This window comes from Schistocerca serialis, chromosome 3 (assembly GCF_023864345.2).
Source record: "Schistocerca serialis cubense isolate TAMUIC-IGC-003099 chromosome 3, iqSchSeri2.2, whole genome shotgun sequence".
NCBI lineage: Eukaryota > Metazoa > Arthropoda > Insecta > Orthoptera > Acrididae > Schistocerca > Schistocerca serialis.
In genome coordinates, this window is record NC_064640.1 from 892,005,682 (window position 1) to 892,023,437 (window position 17,756).

Consider the following 17,756-nt stretch of genomic DNA (forward strand, 5'->3'; position numbering starts at 1 on the left):
ATTATTCGTTTAGCGTAATTCTGAGCTTTCCATATTCCTGTTTGACCTATATGTTTAGCTCGGTACAAGATACGATGGCTTTACTTTCTAACTAACGTGGTGTGCGTGGATGTACCACGGGCAGCCCACTTGATGACGTTACTAAGCCAGCGTTTGTTGAAGGAGGACGTGGAGAGAGATGCCCTGCAAAACATGACAGCCGCGCGGGGTGGCCGAGCGGTTCTAGGCACTTCAGTCCGGAACCGCGCGACTGCTACGGTCGCAGATTCGAATCTTGCCTCGGGATTGGATGTGTGTGGTGTCCTTAGGTTAGTTAGGTTTAAGAAGTTCTAAGTTCTAGGGGACTGATGACCTAAGATGTTAAGTCCCATAGAGCTCAGATACATTTGAATCAAAACATGTCAGCTCTTAATCTCTGTGTTTTCTTAATTTAAATGTTTGTGCGTTTCTGGGGAAACAACATGGGTTTGCGGGAAACAGGTCAGAAAGGCCGCTGCACAAGGCTGTTGGCTTTCAACCAGCCCATGAATTCAGTCCGTATCAGTTCCATCTTCGTCCTCCCAGGTAGAGCTCTCCCCAACAGACATGCAGATCAAAAGAAAGGTTGAAGAATATTTTCTCAGAAAATGCAATACTGGTAAAACTATGTATACAGCTGATATACTAATATCTGACAAGAAATTTTATAGAACGATGGCTGACTAATGAATAGTATCCAATATAAGGACGTAGGCAATAGCGGAAGAAGCGGATATAGTTCTCATTGTTCTCCCCCAGACGTTAGGGAACATGTAGAAATGACTCATCTGATTCTTTCGAAGGGAATGATCCACATGCTGACAGGACACAGATTGTATCACAGTCATCTCTGTACATTCAATGACACTTGCATTCATAGAGAAATGGGAACACCTGAACACGTAGTGGTACCTCTATCAAAGGCTCGCAGGTGATGCAAAGACAGGCTGTCTAAGATGATGATGTTTGGATTGTAGGGCGCTCAACTACGCGGTTACCAGCGCCCGTACAAATTCCCAAACTTTGCTCAATCCAATCTCGCCACTTGAATGAATCATGATGAAATGATGAGGACAACACAAACAGCCAGTCATCTCGAGTCACCCCGACGGGGATCGAACCAGGTACCCCTAGCTCGGAAAGCGAGAACGCGACCGCGAGACCACTAGCTGCGGACGGCTGTTTAATAAATCGTAGTTTGTCTGATGTTATACGTGAGAGAGAAGCACGTGCTACTCTGAACAGACTATCAGAGACATATTCCAGCAAAGAGAGAGAGAGGGAGAGAGCTACAAAAGTGCACTGCTGGCCATTAAAATTGCTACACCACGAAGATGATGTGCTACAGACGCGAAATTTACCCGACAGGAAGAAGATACTGTGATATGCAAATTATTGGCTTTTCAGAGCATTCATAAAAGGTTGGCGCCGGTGGCGACACCTACAACGTGCTGACATGAGAAAAGTTTCTAACCGATTTCTCATACACAAACAGCAGTTGACCGGTGTTGCTTGGTGAAACGTTGTTGTGATGCGTCGTGTAAGGAGGAGAAATGCGTACCATCACGTTTCCGACTTTGATAAAGGTCGGATTGTAGCCTATCACGATTGCGGTTTATCGTATAGCGACATTGCTGTTCGTGTTGGTCGAGATCCAATGACTGTTAGCAGAATATGGAATCGGTGGGTTCAGGACGGTAATACGGAACGCCGTGCTGGATCCCAACGGCCTCGTATCCCTAGCAGTCGAGATGATAGGTATCTTATCCGCATGGCTGTAACGGATCGTGCAGCCATCTCTCGATCCCTGAGTCAACAGATGAGGACGTTTGCAAGACAACAATCATCTGCACGAACAGTTCGACGACGTTTGCAGCAGCGTGGACTATCAGCTCGGAGACCATGGCTGCGGTTACCCTTAACGCTGCATCAGAAACAGGAGCGCCTGCGATGGTGCACTCAATGACGAACCTGGGTATACGAATGGCAAAACGTCATTATTTCTCATGAATCCCGGTTCTGTTTACAGTATCATGATGGTCGCATCCGTGTTTAGCGACATCGCGATGAACGCACATTGGAAGTGTTATATCCTAGCCAGTAATGCCAACCGAGCCCGCTGCCAAAAGGTTGGCAGCATCAAAGTCCGGACGCCGTCCGCATAAGCAGCGAAAGCGATACAGGAAATCGCCGCAAGTCTGCGCGCGCCACCGCTGGCTTCTGGCTTCTTAAGCGCTGGAGTCGCGAGCGCTAGGACAGTTCTGTATTCGCCGCTCAGTTGTATACTCGCCACAGAATTGTGTACTTGCTAGTCAGTCGTGTGTTCATCGCAGCAGAGTTGTTGTTTGTCGTCAGCCGACGCTGACCTAGCCGCTCCGACTCGAACTAGACAGATTTCTGTAGACACGGAGTTCACGACCTTGTTTCTGTATCTTCGTTAATAAAGATAAGTACCGACTTTTATTTAATCTGAGTGTTTGGGCTTTCATCTTTCTGTTCACTGTTCCAGCGGACCGGTCGGCCCGATATTAAAAGTGTGGCGGTGACTTCGTAAGCCGTTTCTACAGCGAATTGCTTGTCGCTACGAACACCGCCACAAAACTGGCGACGAGGACTTCCGAACTCGTGTGCAGGGCTGGTTCAACTTGTTTCTGGTTATACTAATTATAGCGAAAAAATTTTGGGGGCTGGTTTAATTTGTGTTCACTATGTCTGCCGACTTACAACAGTTGATCTTGTTACAGAGTCAGCAAATACAAAGTCTGGTGGAAGCAATCGCCAAACAAGCGGCTAATCCTCCAACACAAAAGGAACAAGCACAGGCAGCACCACCTTTCCGTGCTTTTGATGCATCACGCGAAGAATGGCGAGAATATTTCGCGCAGTTGCAGGCGCACATGACAGTCTACAAAATCACAGGTACTGAGCGGCAGCTTTACTTAATTTCCACTGCAGGCGTGGAAGTCTATCGACTACTTTGTAAGTTGTTCCCGGAATCCCATCCAGAAGCTTTAGACTATGACGTTGTTGTAAACAAGCTTGCGGAGTATTTCGAGTCGCGAGTTCATGTGGCAGCAGCCAGATTCAAGTTCTTTAGATTAAAGAAACTGCCACATCAATCTAATAAACAGTGGTTAACAGATTTACGGGGCCTCACCCGTCAGTGCCGATTTAATTGTGTGTGTGGAGCTTCCTACAGTGATGTCATGTTACGAGACGCTATTACTCAAAACATTGCAGATTCTCGTATTCGTGCTGCTATCTTAAAGTTGCCTGACCCGTCGTTAGAGACTGTGATGAACATCATTGAAGCCCAAGATACTTTTGACTATGCTGAGTGTGAGTTAGATCAGCCATGTATTTCTCAAATTGCCTGTGCTAAGCAAGTTATGTCACGCCCGCGGCCCCATCGGCAGAGTCAGACTGTAAACACTAGCCGGCCGCGTCATGTTAAACACATTCGTCAGTCGCGTGTGCAAAATGCAAGAGTTAAGTCTTGCCCTAAGTGTATTCTTGCTCATCCTCGTGAACGTTGCCCGTTAAGAAACGCGGTTTGTCACTTTTGTCAAAGGAAAGGACACATCCAGACTGTTTGTTTGCGTAAACGTAAGAACAATTCTAGTGCTGCCCAGCCCATGGATATTCATGTTCTTCAAAGCCAGCCCGCCCAGAAGGTCGCGTTTAAAGACTCTTCCACGGTTCGTGTGGGTAATAAACTTGTTCGCAATAAGCCACCCACCCAGCCCTCTGCTATGCGACCCAAGCGTAATTCAAACGCTGTAAAAAGTAATGTACAGACTGCAAGTGAAGCGGGAGTTGTTGTTCCACCCGCCCAACCCACGAGTTGTCGTAAGCAGCGAACACGCGCTAAACGCGCTGATTTTGTGTCTTCCGCCTCCACTGCACCGATCCAGAGACAGTGTAATAAACTATTTGTGCAGCTACGCATCCAGGATAAGACCTTCAATTTTCAATTAGACACTGGTGCGTCTGTGACTCTCATAAATAGTGCTACGTATGCGGCTATCGGCCGCCCTAAACTTTCAGCGGCAAAACATTCTTTGGCTACTTATAGTGGCGAACACATTCCTGTGTTAGGTGTATGTAGCGTGCCAGCCACATTCCGTGGCAATACAAAAACAGTTTCATTCACAGTGCTCCGCGCTACAGACAGTGTAAACATTTTCGGATTAGACTGTTTTGACTTGTTTGGCCTGTCTATCCAAGACAATGTGTTGCAAATTAATTCTGTTGTTGTTCCTCAAGACAGCATAACCGATTTGTGTAAACGATACAGTGACATATTTAAAGACGAACTAGGTTGTGCTGCGAACTTTGCCGCTCACATTACGTTAAAAGATAATGCTCAGCCTCGATTCTTTCGTGCTCGTCCAGTGCCTCACGCCCTCCGGGCGCCTGTAGAAGATGAACTTCGTCGTTGGCAAAACAACGGTGTCATTCAACCCGTTTCAGCGAGCCAGTGGGCTTCTCCCTTAGTTATTATAAAGAAACTGTCTGGCAAGTTACGTTTGTGTGCTGATTTTAAGTCGACAGTTAAACCTCAGACTGTCATTGATTCTTTTCCTTTGCCTAGACCGGACGAGCTGATGGATAAGTTAGGGGAAGCTCGTTTCTTTTCCAAAATTGATCTCCGTGAAGCATATTTGCAATTGCCCCTCGAAGAGCAATCACAACAGTATTTTGTCATAAACACGTCGTTGGGGTTGTTCCGTTTTCTGCGTTTGCCTTTTGGTTGTGCGTCAGCTCCAGCTGTTTTTTGTCACAACTTCTGGCTAATGTGCCATCGTGTTGCAACTATTTAGACGATATTGTTGTGTCCGGTCGGACGCCTGCTGAACATTTCCGTAATTTGGAGTGTTTGTTTAAAGTGTTGTCTCAGGCAGGCCTACGTTGCAACATCGATAAATGTTCATTTTTCCTTACGGAGATGGAGTATCTGGGACATGTTATTAATGCTCAAGGCATTCATCCCTCCCAGTCACATTTAGCAGCTATTCGTGATTTGCCCGCCCCTCGCAATCTGCATGAATTGCAAGCAGTTCTTGGCAAATTGACGTATTATATTAGGTTTATACCTAATGCATCACAGATTGCTGCACCGTTGCATCGTCTCCGCCGTAAGAATGTTCCGTTTGTGTGGTCAGCTGATTGCCTATCAGCCTTTCAGCAGCTTAAGGAGGCTTTATTGAATGATCGTTGTCTGGTCCATTACGACCCTAACAAGCCTCTGGTGTTAGCTTGTGATGCCTCTTCTTTCGGCCTCGGTGCTGTGTTGTCTCACCGAGTCGGTAACACCGAACGTCCTATTGCGTTCGCCTCTAAATTGCTAAACAAAGCTCAGTGTAATTATAGCCAATTGGACAAGGAAGCGTTGGCTATTGTGTTCGGTGTCAAAAAATTCCATCACTACCTCTATGGTAGACCATTCTATTTAGTAACAGATCACAAGCCCCTGACGTCACTGTTTCATCCGTCTAAACCAGTTCCTCAGCGGACAGCTCAGAGACTACAACGTTGGGCTCTTTTGTTATCACAATACCAGTATGAGATACTGTATCGCCCTACAGCTCAGCATGCAAACTCTGACGCGCTTTCTAGATTACCGATTGCTGTGGATGATGTCTTCGATTCCTCTGACGACTCTTGCCATCAGATTGACGCCGATGAGCATCAATCCCTCCGGGATTTTCCGATTGATTATCGTCGGGTGAGACAGCTACGGATCCTCATCTGAGTTTACTATTACGTTTTGTTCAACGTGGTTGGCCGTCCAAGGCAAAGGACATATCGGATCCTGTGGTTCGTCGCTATTATCCGCAACGTCATCTGTTGTCTGTTTCGCATGGAGTTTTGCTGTTACGCACCGAGAATGACCAGCTTCGTGTCGTGGTTCCCCAAGTGCTCCAATCCAAGGTCCTCGCCTTGTTGCATCAAGGTCATTGGGGAGTGGTCCGCACCAAGCAGCTTTCCCGCCGTCATTGTACATGGATCGGCATTGATAAGCAGATTACGCAGATGTCTACAGATTGTTCGACGTGTGCCGAACACCAAGCTGCTCCGCCTCAACGCTATTTTGAGTGGGCACGCCCTGCCGGTCCCTGGCAGCGAGTACATATTGATTTCGCTGGTCCATATTGGAATTCTCGTTGGCTCATCGTGATAGATGCATTTAGTAATTTTCCGTTTGTTGTGCCCATGCAGTCTACAACGTCTGCACAAACTATACAGGCGTTGACTTCAATTTTTTGTATTGAGGGTCTTCCAGAAGTTTAAGTGTCTGACAATGGTCCACAATTTACCTCTGCTGAATTTGAAAGTTTTTGTTCTGCCAATGGCATTCGCCATGTTCTTACTCCGCCGTTCCACCCTCAATCGAATGGTGCAGCGGAACGTTTTGTACGCACATTCAAGGATCATATGGACCGCCTTCGTGCTACGCACTCTCGTCAGCAGGCCCTCATCACGTTCCTGTCGTCGTACCGGACCACGCCACGCGACGGCCCTTCGCCTGCGGAGCTTCTCCACGGCCGTCGTCATCGCACCCTACTACGGTTGTTGCACCCCCCGGATCGACCCGCCGCTTCTGAGCATCGCACTCGTTTTCAGCGCAACGACGCCGTTTTTTTTCAGAGTTTATCACGGTCGCCGTCGTTGGGAACGTGGTACCGTGATAAGTGTCCAGGGTCGCGGTTTTTATACTGTTCAAGGTGCTACTGGGGTGCACAGGAGGCATCAGAACCAGTTGCGCCGCGCTGGCCGCCCGGATTCTGCCGCTCGTTCTTTGTCCACAGATTTGGTCCGCGGCGGGTTCCAGCCGCGCCTTCCGACTTCGCTGCCACCCCCAGGGCAGCAGCAGCAGCCGTCGCCGCTACAACGCCGACAGCCCGTGCCGTTGAGGCCTCCCGCGCAGCTTCATCCGGGAGCGCCCCAGGTGGTCGCTCCGGCGCCTGCGGTCCCTCTTCAGTCGCCACCGCCTTCGGAGCTGATGGACGTCGACCCCTCAGCCGGGCCGCCTTCCCAAGCGGTGGCTGTGCAGCCTGTCCTGCAGCCGCTTTCCTTGGGCACCCCCAAGGAGTCTGACATCGCAGCGCCTTGTCCGGCGCCCACTCAGCAGCCGTCGACGCAGCGTCAGGAGACGCTGCCTCTCTTCGTGGGTCCCGACGCCCCGTCGCGTCCAGTATCAGAAGCTGCGCCCGTGGTCACAGGCGTGCACCCTGACCTCGGTTTTCAGTCGGTGTTTCCCGAGGCCCCGCGCGGCCAATGCTGGGGTGCGGACCGGGGACTACCACCGACAACAGTCTCCGCCCCGGTCTCTTCTGCTACGCCTGCAGCCAGACCCCTCCCCCGCTGTCGACGCTCGCCACGTCATTATTCAACGACGGTGCGGCGATTTGGGGGGGAGGAGTGTTATATCCTAGCCAGTAATGCCAACCGAGCCCGCTGCCAAAAGGTTGGCAGCATCAAAGTCCGGACGCCGTCCGCATAAGCAGCGCCAGCGATACAGGAAATCGCCGCAAGTCTGCGCGCGCCACCGCTGGCTTCTGGCTTCTTAAGCGCTGGAGTCGCGAGCGCTAGGACAGTTCTGTATTCGCCGCTCAGTTGTATACTCGCCACAGAATTGTGTACTTGCTAGTCAGTCGTGTGTTCATCGCAGCAGAGTTGTTGTTTGCCGTCAGCCGACGCTGACCTAGCCGCTCCGACTCGAACTAGACAGATTTCTGTAGACACGGAGTTCACGACCTTGCTTCTGTATCTTCGTTAATAAAGATAAGTACCGACTTTTATTTAATCTGAGTGTTTGGGCTTTCATCTTTCTGTTCACTGTTCCAGCGGACCGGTCGGCCCGCTATTAAAAGTGTGGCGGTGACTTCGTAAGCCGTTTCTACAGCGAATTGCTTGTCGCTACGAACACCGCCACAAAAGGAAGCGTGTATTCGTAATCGCCATACTGGCGTATCACTCGGCGTGATGGTATGGTGTGCCATTGGTTACACGTCTCGGTCACCTCTTGTTCCCATTGACGGTACTTTGAACAGTGGATGTTACATTTCAGATGTGTTACGACCCGTGGCTCTACCCTTCATTCGATCCCTGCGATGCCCTACATTTCAGCAGGATAATGCACAACCGCATGTTGCTGGTCCTGTACGGGCCTTTCTGGATACAGAAAATGTTTGACTGTTGCCCTGGCCAGCACATTCTCCAGATCTCTCACCAACTGAAAACGTCTGGTGAATGGTGGCCGAGCAACTGGCTCGTCACAATACGCCAGTCACTTCTCTTGATGAACCGCGGTATCGTATTGAAGCCGCATGGGCATCTGTACCTGTACACGCCATCCAAGCTCTGTTTGACTCAATGCCCAGGCGTATCAAGGCCGTTATTACGGCCAGAGGTGGTTGTTCTGGGTACTGATTTCTCAGATCTATGCACCCAAATTGCATGAAAATGTAATCACATGTCAGTTCAAGTATAATATATTTGCCCAATGAATACCCGTTTATTATCTGCATTTCTTCTTGGTGTAGAAATTTTAACTGTGGAACAAGTTCTGAAATCGCTTCTAAGGTGCAGGTCATGCTTAATAATAGCAACCAATGACTTGAATTAAGTAATATCTGATTTTCCTCAAAGTAGCTGCCAAAACAGAATTACATTAAAATTATAAAACACAAATTCTGATTGTAGCAGAGTTCAGGTTATAAATTCTCTGCATTTGCTCCCATGAACTGCAACCTCTTTCATGGTTTCTACGCAAACAGATTTATGTTAAAAGCTATCAAATTTTACTAGTCTATTTTGTAACCTCAGTTCGGGCATGTAACACTTTTGATTCCCACAGACATCGTCCTTCACTACAGCTTATAATCATTGATTTGTCCCGTGCCTGCAGAGTACTTCAGGCACTATCCAAACAGAAATAAGGAAGTCTGGAGGGCGTAAGAGAAACCACATTTTTGTGAACAGTAAGATATGGTAATAACGGACACCATGTTTGAAATGTCTTTGAGAAGAAGGCATACATAAAAAAATCCCGGTGACAAACAAATATACCAACCTGACTATATCATGTTGGCCAAAGAAATCAAAATAAATTGAGCCACAGATATCCTGGCGCTGAAGTAGACAGTGATCACACACTTGTAAAGCAAAATTTAAAAAAAGATGGTAAGTAAGAACAAAATAAGGTGAGAGTTTAATAAGTTGCTAAATGAACAAACATAACGAGAACGTGCAGGAGCATACTAATACATTCATGGAAGCTAATTATAGAGAGATGGATTGAAATATCTTGAAACAAGGATCAAATCGAACTGAAGAAATACTATGTGTATTATATCACAGAAACCACTATAAGAAAATAAATACAGAAGAAAGCGAAGTGCAATACAGAACAATGCTGAATGTCGTTGTGACAGAATATAAATGGGACAAAGAAGATGGATGACGGAAGTTAGGCGAAGAACAGAGAATGATGTACTGGGAGGAAGGACAGATAGAGCATATTGCGCAATAAAGCCACTGCAGCACATACTTAAACAAGAAGTACTCTGATAAAAGATACGAATGGACAATTAATTACTGATAGGGAACATATGACATACAGTTCGAATGTATATCTTGAAGACTTGTACTACTATGAGGAGCCGGCCGGAGTGGCCGAGAGGTTCTAGGCGCTACAGTCTGGAACCGCGCGACCGCTACGGTCGCAGGTTCGAATCCTGCCTCGGGCATGGATGTGTGTGATGTCCGTAGGTTAGCTAGGTTTAAGTAGTTCCAAGTTCTAGGGGACTGATGACCTCAGAAGTTAAGTCCCATAGTGCTCAGAGCCATCTGAACTACTATGAGGAAGTATTGGAAATTACAACCATCTCCAACCTGATCATATGGTGGAAGAAGATAATAAAAGACCGATAATCACACGAGAAGAATTTGATCCAGCAGTTCAGCAGTTGAAAGACAAGAAAGCAACAGGAACAGACAACATCCCAACAGCACTTCTGAAGAGAATAAAAGATAATGTTGAGCAAAAACTTTACAACGTCGTTGTAAGAAGCTATTACAATGGATAGTCCGCCTCCATAGCATAGCGGTGGAGTTACTGCCTACCACGCAGGAGGCCCGGGTTCGATTCCCGGCAGGGAATAAAAAAAACTGAGTAGAGGAATCAACGATCAACATGAGCAGATGTCTTGTCACATCCGGAAAAAAAGGAAAAGAAAAGGCTTTCAATACGGCGGCCGAACTCCCTCACATGGGGCTTGCCGGCCAAAAATGCCATACGTCAGTGAGTGTACTGACTATAGAAAATTAACGATGTTGTCGCATGCATCAAAAACATTGCTCATTGTAATTAAGAACCGGACTAAAATGAAAACTGAATTAAAATTTCTCGGCTTTCCAGCTGCATCTAGTAACGAAAATCACACGAGCTTTCGACCAAGCATTTCTTGGCCATTGTCAAGTGGTATGACTGCCAGTGGGATTGCTGGTACACCCCTTATATACACCAGCTGTGACGCATCTGATGCCCGCGGCATCGCCATGTTCGGGCATATGTTGACTCGGCATCCGAAGGAACACTGCATCGTAATTCGCAATTACCGTATCGTATTTGTCCGCCGATGTCGGGAAAGCGACTTTCAAGTGAACTGTATCCCTATACGGGAATACACATAATGAATGAACGAGTAATGAATGTAGACATGTGACTGATGACATACGGAAATTTGAGTCTGACAGTGAGTCGTGCTCGTATAGCCTAATGGTAAGGCGACCGCTCGCCATAAGCGGGAAATACGGGTTCGAGTCACGTTCCGGTACGGATTTTCATAGTCGTCATTCGATTATACAGCTGATGGTTATCCATATTCGCAACTGCGAATACATTTCGTGTGTAACATACAAGCTGGCGAAATGTTTGGCCAATTTCCTCGCTCCATATGTGGGACACTGTGAACATCATACTACAGAGTCAGCAGATTTTTGAAAACGAATTAACCGTCTTCGACTTAATGAGGGTGACATTATGGTCAGTTGTGACGTGGTGTCGCTGTTTACGAATGTACCTGTCAAAGACTGTTTGGACCTAGTGTCCCATTCCTTTGTAGGTGAAGTGGTCGAGCTAGCCTATTTGTTTCTTTCGATACGTTGACGACACGTTTGGCCCCATGGACGTGAGAAACTTGACGAGTTCTTGGAACAACTCAACGGCATTAACAGTAATACCCATTTCAACATGCAGGTAGAAAAGGACGATGATTTGCCTGTCCTCGACGCTCTCGTCCACCGCAAACGAAGTGGATGCCTTGGCCACAGCGTCTATAGAAACCCCACCTGCACCGATCTGTACTTGGCACCATGGACGCGCACTCCATCAGCCATCATCACCCGGCACAGAAGCGCAGTGCATTACATACATTGGTACTTCGTGAAAGAATGATATCTGACGCTGATAACCTTCCCCATGACCTGGGCCATATACGCAAGGCCTTTAGGAACAAATACGTCCATCAAATAAATGAAGCGATTTGAAGCAAGAGTCACAACAAGACCATCGGCGACGAGCAGGAAAAGGAAGTTGCTTCCTTGCAGTTCTGTGATTCCGTGGTGGCGAAGATAAGCCGCCTGCTGAAACGACACAATATCAAATTGATATTCGGCCCTCCGACAAATATCTCAATTAGTGAGACCAGTTAAAGACTCAGCAGGTCCCAGAACACCAGGGGTCTACAAGATATCTTACGAGTGTGACCACTCTTACGTTGGACAAATAATGCGTTCTGTGGAACAACGCAGGAAGGAGCATGAAAGGTTTTATCGCCTAGGAATCTGCTTTAGCTGAGCATGCTTTAGAAAACGGACACCGGATTGAATAGGATATAACATCCGTCGTGGCTCGCACAAACGGCTTCTGCGATTGGGGAATTAAATTATCCATTGAAATAAAAATCGACGATAACACCCTAAATAGACACTGAGGCCTGCAGCTCAGCTCGGCGAGCGATCCAGCCATCACGTGGTTGAAGCGGGCATATCGAAAGCAAAGTCAACATATGGCGGTGCCGCTGGCATCAGTGACGTCACAGCAGGCAGTTAGTGTACTAGTGTATGTGAGGAGCACACCAGCAGCCCACTGGTAGTCATACCACTTGACAATGACCAACGAGTGCTTGGCCGAAAACTCGTGTAATTTTAATTACTTGGCACCGCTGTAAACCCGAGAATGTTTTATTCAATGTTATCGCCGCGAGACTCTGCACTCCTACAAAACGAAAATTGAACAAAATTCATCTCAGGATCAGTTCAGTGTTACATCTGGAAAGGGTAGTAACAAGTTCTTCTAGCAATAAGAACTAATCTCGAAAGAAGACTGACTCTTAATGTTGTTGTTGTGGTCTTCAGTCCTGAGACTGGTTTGATGCAGCTCTCCATGCTACTCTATCCTGTGGAAGCTTTTTCATCTCCCAGTACCTACTGCAACCTACATCCCTCTGAATCTGCTTAGTGTATTCATCTCGTGGTCTCCCTCTACGATTTTTACCCTCCACGCTGCCCTCCAATACTAAATTGGCGACTCTTAATAGGAAGACATATATAATATTCGTGGGTATAGAGAAAACTTTTGATAATACGAACTGGAAATAACTACTTAAGACCATGAAAAATACAGGAGGGACAAATGATTCATTCTGTTGCTGTACAAAGACCAAAAACGTAGAGACAAACGTTAATGGAAATATAAAACTGCTTCCATTAGAAGAGGAGTGACACTAGGTTGCGCACTATCCGCTGACTCATTCAACATGTTCGTTGCGGAGGCCATAATCAAACGCAAGCAAAAGACGAAAGGCAGCAAAATTAGTGGATAGCAAATCCATTCTATAGTATTTGCAGATGACACTGCATTAACTGCAGATTCGGAGAAGGAACTAAGTAATGAGATATTTATGATACAGTAGTGCCTGTATTATTCCGAATTACGACACAAAGTTCCTTGGTACATGAATGACTGTCCAAAGAAACTTTGGATCGTAATTCGAATCAATTCAGGCACTGCAATATCGTATATATCTGCCGTCACCGGGCAAGCGACTTTCAAGTAAAATGTCTCCCCTGCATGGGAACATACACATATCAAAAAAAGTTTTGCATCAACCCGGTTCCCAGAACTCCTGAAGATGGACGTTGACAGTGGATATTGTATCAGAGACACAGTCCCTTTGACTTCAGAGATGTCACTAAACCCTCCCAAAGATGTAAGCAACCACGCATGAGCAGCGCCTATTAGACGGAGGGGGTTAGACAGCCCATCAGTTCCAGTCATTCCACCAGGAAGGAGGCACACGACTCGTGTTGTCTGTAGTTCAACTAAGCGTAGACGATCAACACCGTTGTTCGATCGCGTTCGCATTGTTATTTGGTGCCAGGAAGGACTCTCAATAAGGGAAGTGTCTAGGCTTCTCGGAGTGAACCAAAGCGATGTTGTTCGGACATGGAGGAGATACAGAGAGACAGGAACTATCGACGACATGCCTCGGTTACGCCGCCCAAGGGCTACTGCTGCAGTGGATGACGGCTACCTACGGATTATGGCTCGGAGGAACCCAGACAGCAAGGTCACCATGTTGAATAATGCTTTTCGTGCAGTCACAGGACGTCGTGTTATGACTCAAACTGTGCTCATTGGGCTGCATGATGCGCAACTTCACTCCCCACATCCATGGCGAGGTCCATCTTTGCGACCGCGATACCATGCAGCGCGATACAGATGGGCCCAACGACATTCCGAATGGACCAATCAGGATTGGCATCACATTCTCTTCACCGATGAGTGTCGCATATGCCTTCAACCAGTCAATCGTCGGAGACGTGTTTGGGGGCAACCTGGTCAGGCTGAAAGCCTTAGACACACTGTCCAGCGAGTACAGCAAGGTGGATGTTCCCTGTTGTGTTGGGGTGGCATTATGTGTGGCCGACGTACGTCGCTGGTGGTCATGGAAATCGCCTTAACGGCTGTACGATTCGTGAATGCCATCCTCCGACCGATAGTGCAACCATATCGGCAGCATACTGGCGATGCATTTGTGTTCATGGACGACAATTCGGGCCTCCATCGTGCACATTTTGTGAATGACTTCCATCAGGATAACGACATTGCTCGACTAGAGTGGCCACGATGTCCTCCAGACATGAACCGTATCGAACATGCCTGGGATAGATTGAAAAGGGCTGTTTATGGACGGCGTGACCCACCAATCACTCTGAGGGATCTGCGCCGAATCGCCTTTGAGGAGTGGGACAATGTGGACCAACAGTGCCTTGATGAACTTGTGGATAGTACGCCATGACGAATACAGGCATGCATCAATACAAGTGGACGTGCCACTAGGTATTAGAGGTACCGGTGTGTACAACAATGTGGACCACCACCTCTGAAGGTCTCGCTCTATGGTGGTACAGTATGCAATGTGTGGTTTTCATAAGCAGTAAAAAGGGTGGAAGTGATGTTTATGTTGACCTCAATTCCAATTTTCTGTACAGGTTCCGGAACTCTCGAAACAGAGGTGATGCAAAATTTTTTTAGATGTGTGTACATAATGGACGTACCAGTACAAGTTGTAGACACATGGTTGACGACATATGGACGTTCGGGTCTGCCAGGATTCATGCTCTAATAGTCAAATGGTGAGGCGGCCGCTCGCGATAAACGGGAACTCCGGCTTCGAGCCCCGGTTCGGCTCAATTTTTTATAGACGTTATTCCATTATACAACTGATGGTAGTCCATATTCGGAACTGTGAATACATTTCTTGTGGGTCTAAGAAAAATGCTGCGACGTTTTCCATTAGCACTAAAGTACCAAACTTATGATGAACACGGGTGAAGCCATAGCAGTGGCAGTTAAAAAATCCAATAAAGAAACAAACAAACATCAAGATAGATTATGAAACCATAAAACAATGCAGTCGGTTACGATAGAATGTGATGTCTCTCAAGAGAACAGATACACCATAAAAATCAGTAGGAGAACTGCCCCTGCTAAAACGACCTTCAGTGACAAAAAACAACTTCTGACTAGCAGGCACACATGTATTAAAATTAACAAAGAATTAATCAAGATGTTTGTCTGGAGTGTTTTGTTACATGGCTGTGAAAATTGGTCCTAATAATTCATAATATACAACACTTGGAGGGAATGGAAATATTGATGTGGAAATATATTCCCAAAATAAACTGAATAGCGAAAAAATCGAGCTAGTGGGTCTCAGGGAAGAAACCGGACGGGGGAATTGATCTCTACCATAGAAAAGAATTCTTGACCAAAAGTTACATTTTAGGAAAGAAAGAAAGGCCGCGGAAGAATCATCTAGATTCTGTGATGGACTTAAATTCAGACACTACGCTGTCTTCAAGCGCTCAGCAGAGGATAGAAGACGAAGAAGAATAAGAAGAAGATGAAGACGAAGAGGGAGAAGATGATAATGGTTGTGGTGATGGTGGTGGTGACTTTGGTTATGTCCCCTCTCAGAGCAACTAGAACAGAAACATCAAGGAAAACGTTGTTGAGTTAAAAACTGTAACTGAGAAGTCGCACCAGGCTAAAGTTGATATTAAGTTCCTAGGGAAGGAGTGAGTAGCTCAGTGTGTCAAGTATTGTTTACAGAATATGGAGAACTAGTTTAAGTTCAGCCTTAGAAATTCCGTTTAGTGGACATTGTGGTGCGAGGTTAACGTTGCATTCCAGATGAGTCGACGCGCTTTGATAGTGAGCCCCTTACCCTATTAGTTTCTTCATACTCACAACCACCAACGTTCTTATTTCGCGCAACTGAACTGCTTCTTTCTTGCCCATCGTCATAAACGTGCAACTACACCAAACAATTATGAAGATTCTGACTTTCAGCTGACGATTTACCCACCGACGGCAATTGGACTAGAAGAGCCAACGCAACTCTACCGAGGTGGCGAGAATATCAGGCGTTGCAGCTCTTGTGGTCGACCAGTTCATCGGACATCCAAGTTTCGGCATCGTCGATACAAATCCCAAAGCTACCGCAGATCAGCGTTAACACCACGCTCCGTTTCTTTGATAACGCCGTCATCCGTCGTCCGCTGCCCACCCACACCATCCCGCACGTCGCTGGACTCAAACCGGCACCGCTGAGAGCAGTTCCGGCAGTCGCCACACAATTCCTATAGCGGCGCCACAGTCCCTGACACCTACACTGAATGTTGATACTCGGCCACTTCGCTCTTCGCCCACTTTACACAGCTAGCAGCAGCCGTCCTCCCTTGTTTCACCAACTGTGCGGTCAGTCGACAGATAAAGAAGTGATGTCAGCTCATGTTTATTCACAATAAACGATAAAAAAGTGAATTTATGTATATATTTTTTTGTTAAATATACCCAATGCCGAGATTTGTTCCACTTTCTTTGCCCAGAGTTCCGAGGAAAACGGAAAATTGAAAGTGTTACACCACGAACATTTTGACCCAACGTTTCCATACTGGCCGTCCAGTATTTACGTGTCTGTGGGACATATCGATTACAAATTCGACCTCATAGGAGCATAATTTCGTTAATTTCAGTATAGAAATTCTTTTTCGTATAAAGAATATTGTGAGTGCAAGAAGTCTATTTGGTGTGTCTAACATTACTGAAACGTTTCAGGTAGAGATCACAACACAGCATGCATAGAGGACGACACGCTCAGCTAACCTTCGGACTACATCATGAGAAGATTGTAGCATTGTATTGCTGGCTCTGACAAATAGACGGATGACAACTGTTGAAATCAGAGCATTAATTAAAGGCAGAAGAACGTCAGGAGCCATCTGGAACAGATTACTAACAGCTGGGATCAGATATCTAGTTCTTATGTCTTGACACAATATCAGAGACAATCGACACTTACATTGTCTAGAGCGGGAGTCAAATGGGGCATAGAGGGACATTCTGTGGTGTTCAGCAATGCGTCTCACTTTTCTTTGGGCTGTCAATAAGACGCCAATATGTCCGTAGACGATCTGGTGAGAGATCACAGGAAATGGCGATTCTTGAGACCCATACCCCACGGTCTTCTAAAATCGGGGTGTGGATATCTGTTGAATGACAATGGGACTGATTTTTTAATAACTGAAGGATGGTTACAAGTTCGCCAGTACGTGGCAAGAATGTATACCCATTGGCATACTCTTTATGGCCAGGGTACCAAACGGCATATTCCAGCAGGATAATGGGAGACCCCAAATCGCTGTTCTCTCGATAAAAGTCTTGAAAAACGTATGGATCCTCAAATGGTCTGCGTGGTTTTCTGATTAGTCATTCTTACAGAGTGTCTGGGATGCAATGGAAAGAAATATAATCTCATAGCAGCCTCCATCTAGTAAACTTCAGGAACTGACACAGCACGTGTTTCAGGCATGGCAAGAAATTGCTCACGATGACAATCGGAAGATGTTCGCTTCCATACCTCAACGAATACAAGTGTGTATTCGTGCCCGTGGAGGTCACACCTCATACTGATGTTGATGAAATTACAGTCTCTTAAAGGAGGAAAAGAAAAGGAAAAGAAATTTCAAGATGTGTTAGATGATGATCAGTTTGGCTTTAGGAAAAGAAAAAGCATCAGAGAGGCAGTTCTGACGTAGCGGATGATAATGGAACCAAGAATAAAGAAAAATCAACAAACCCTTATAGGATCTGTAGACCT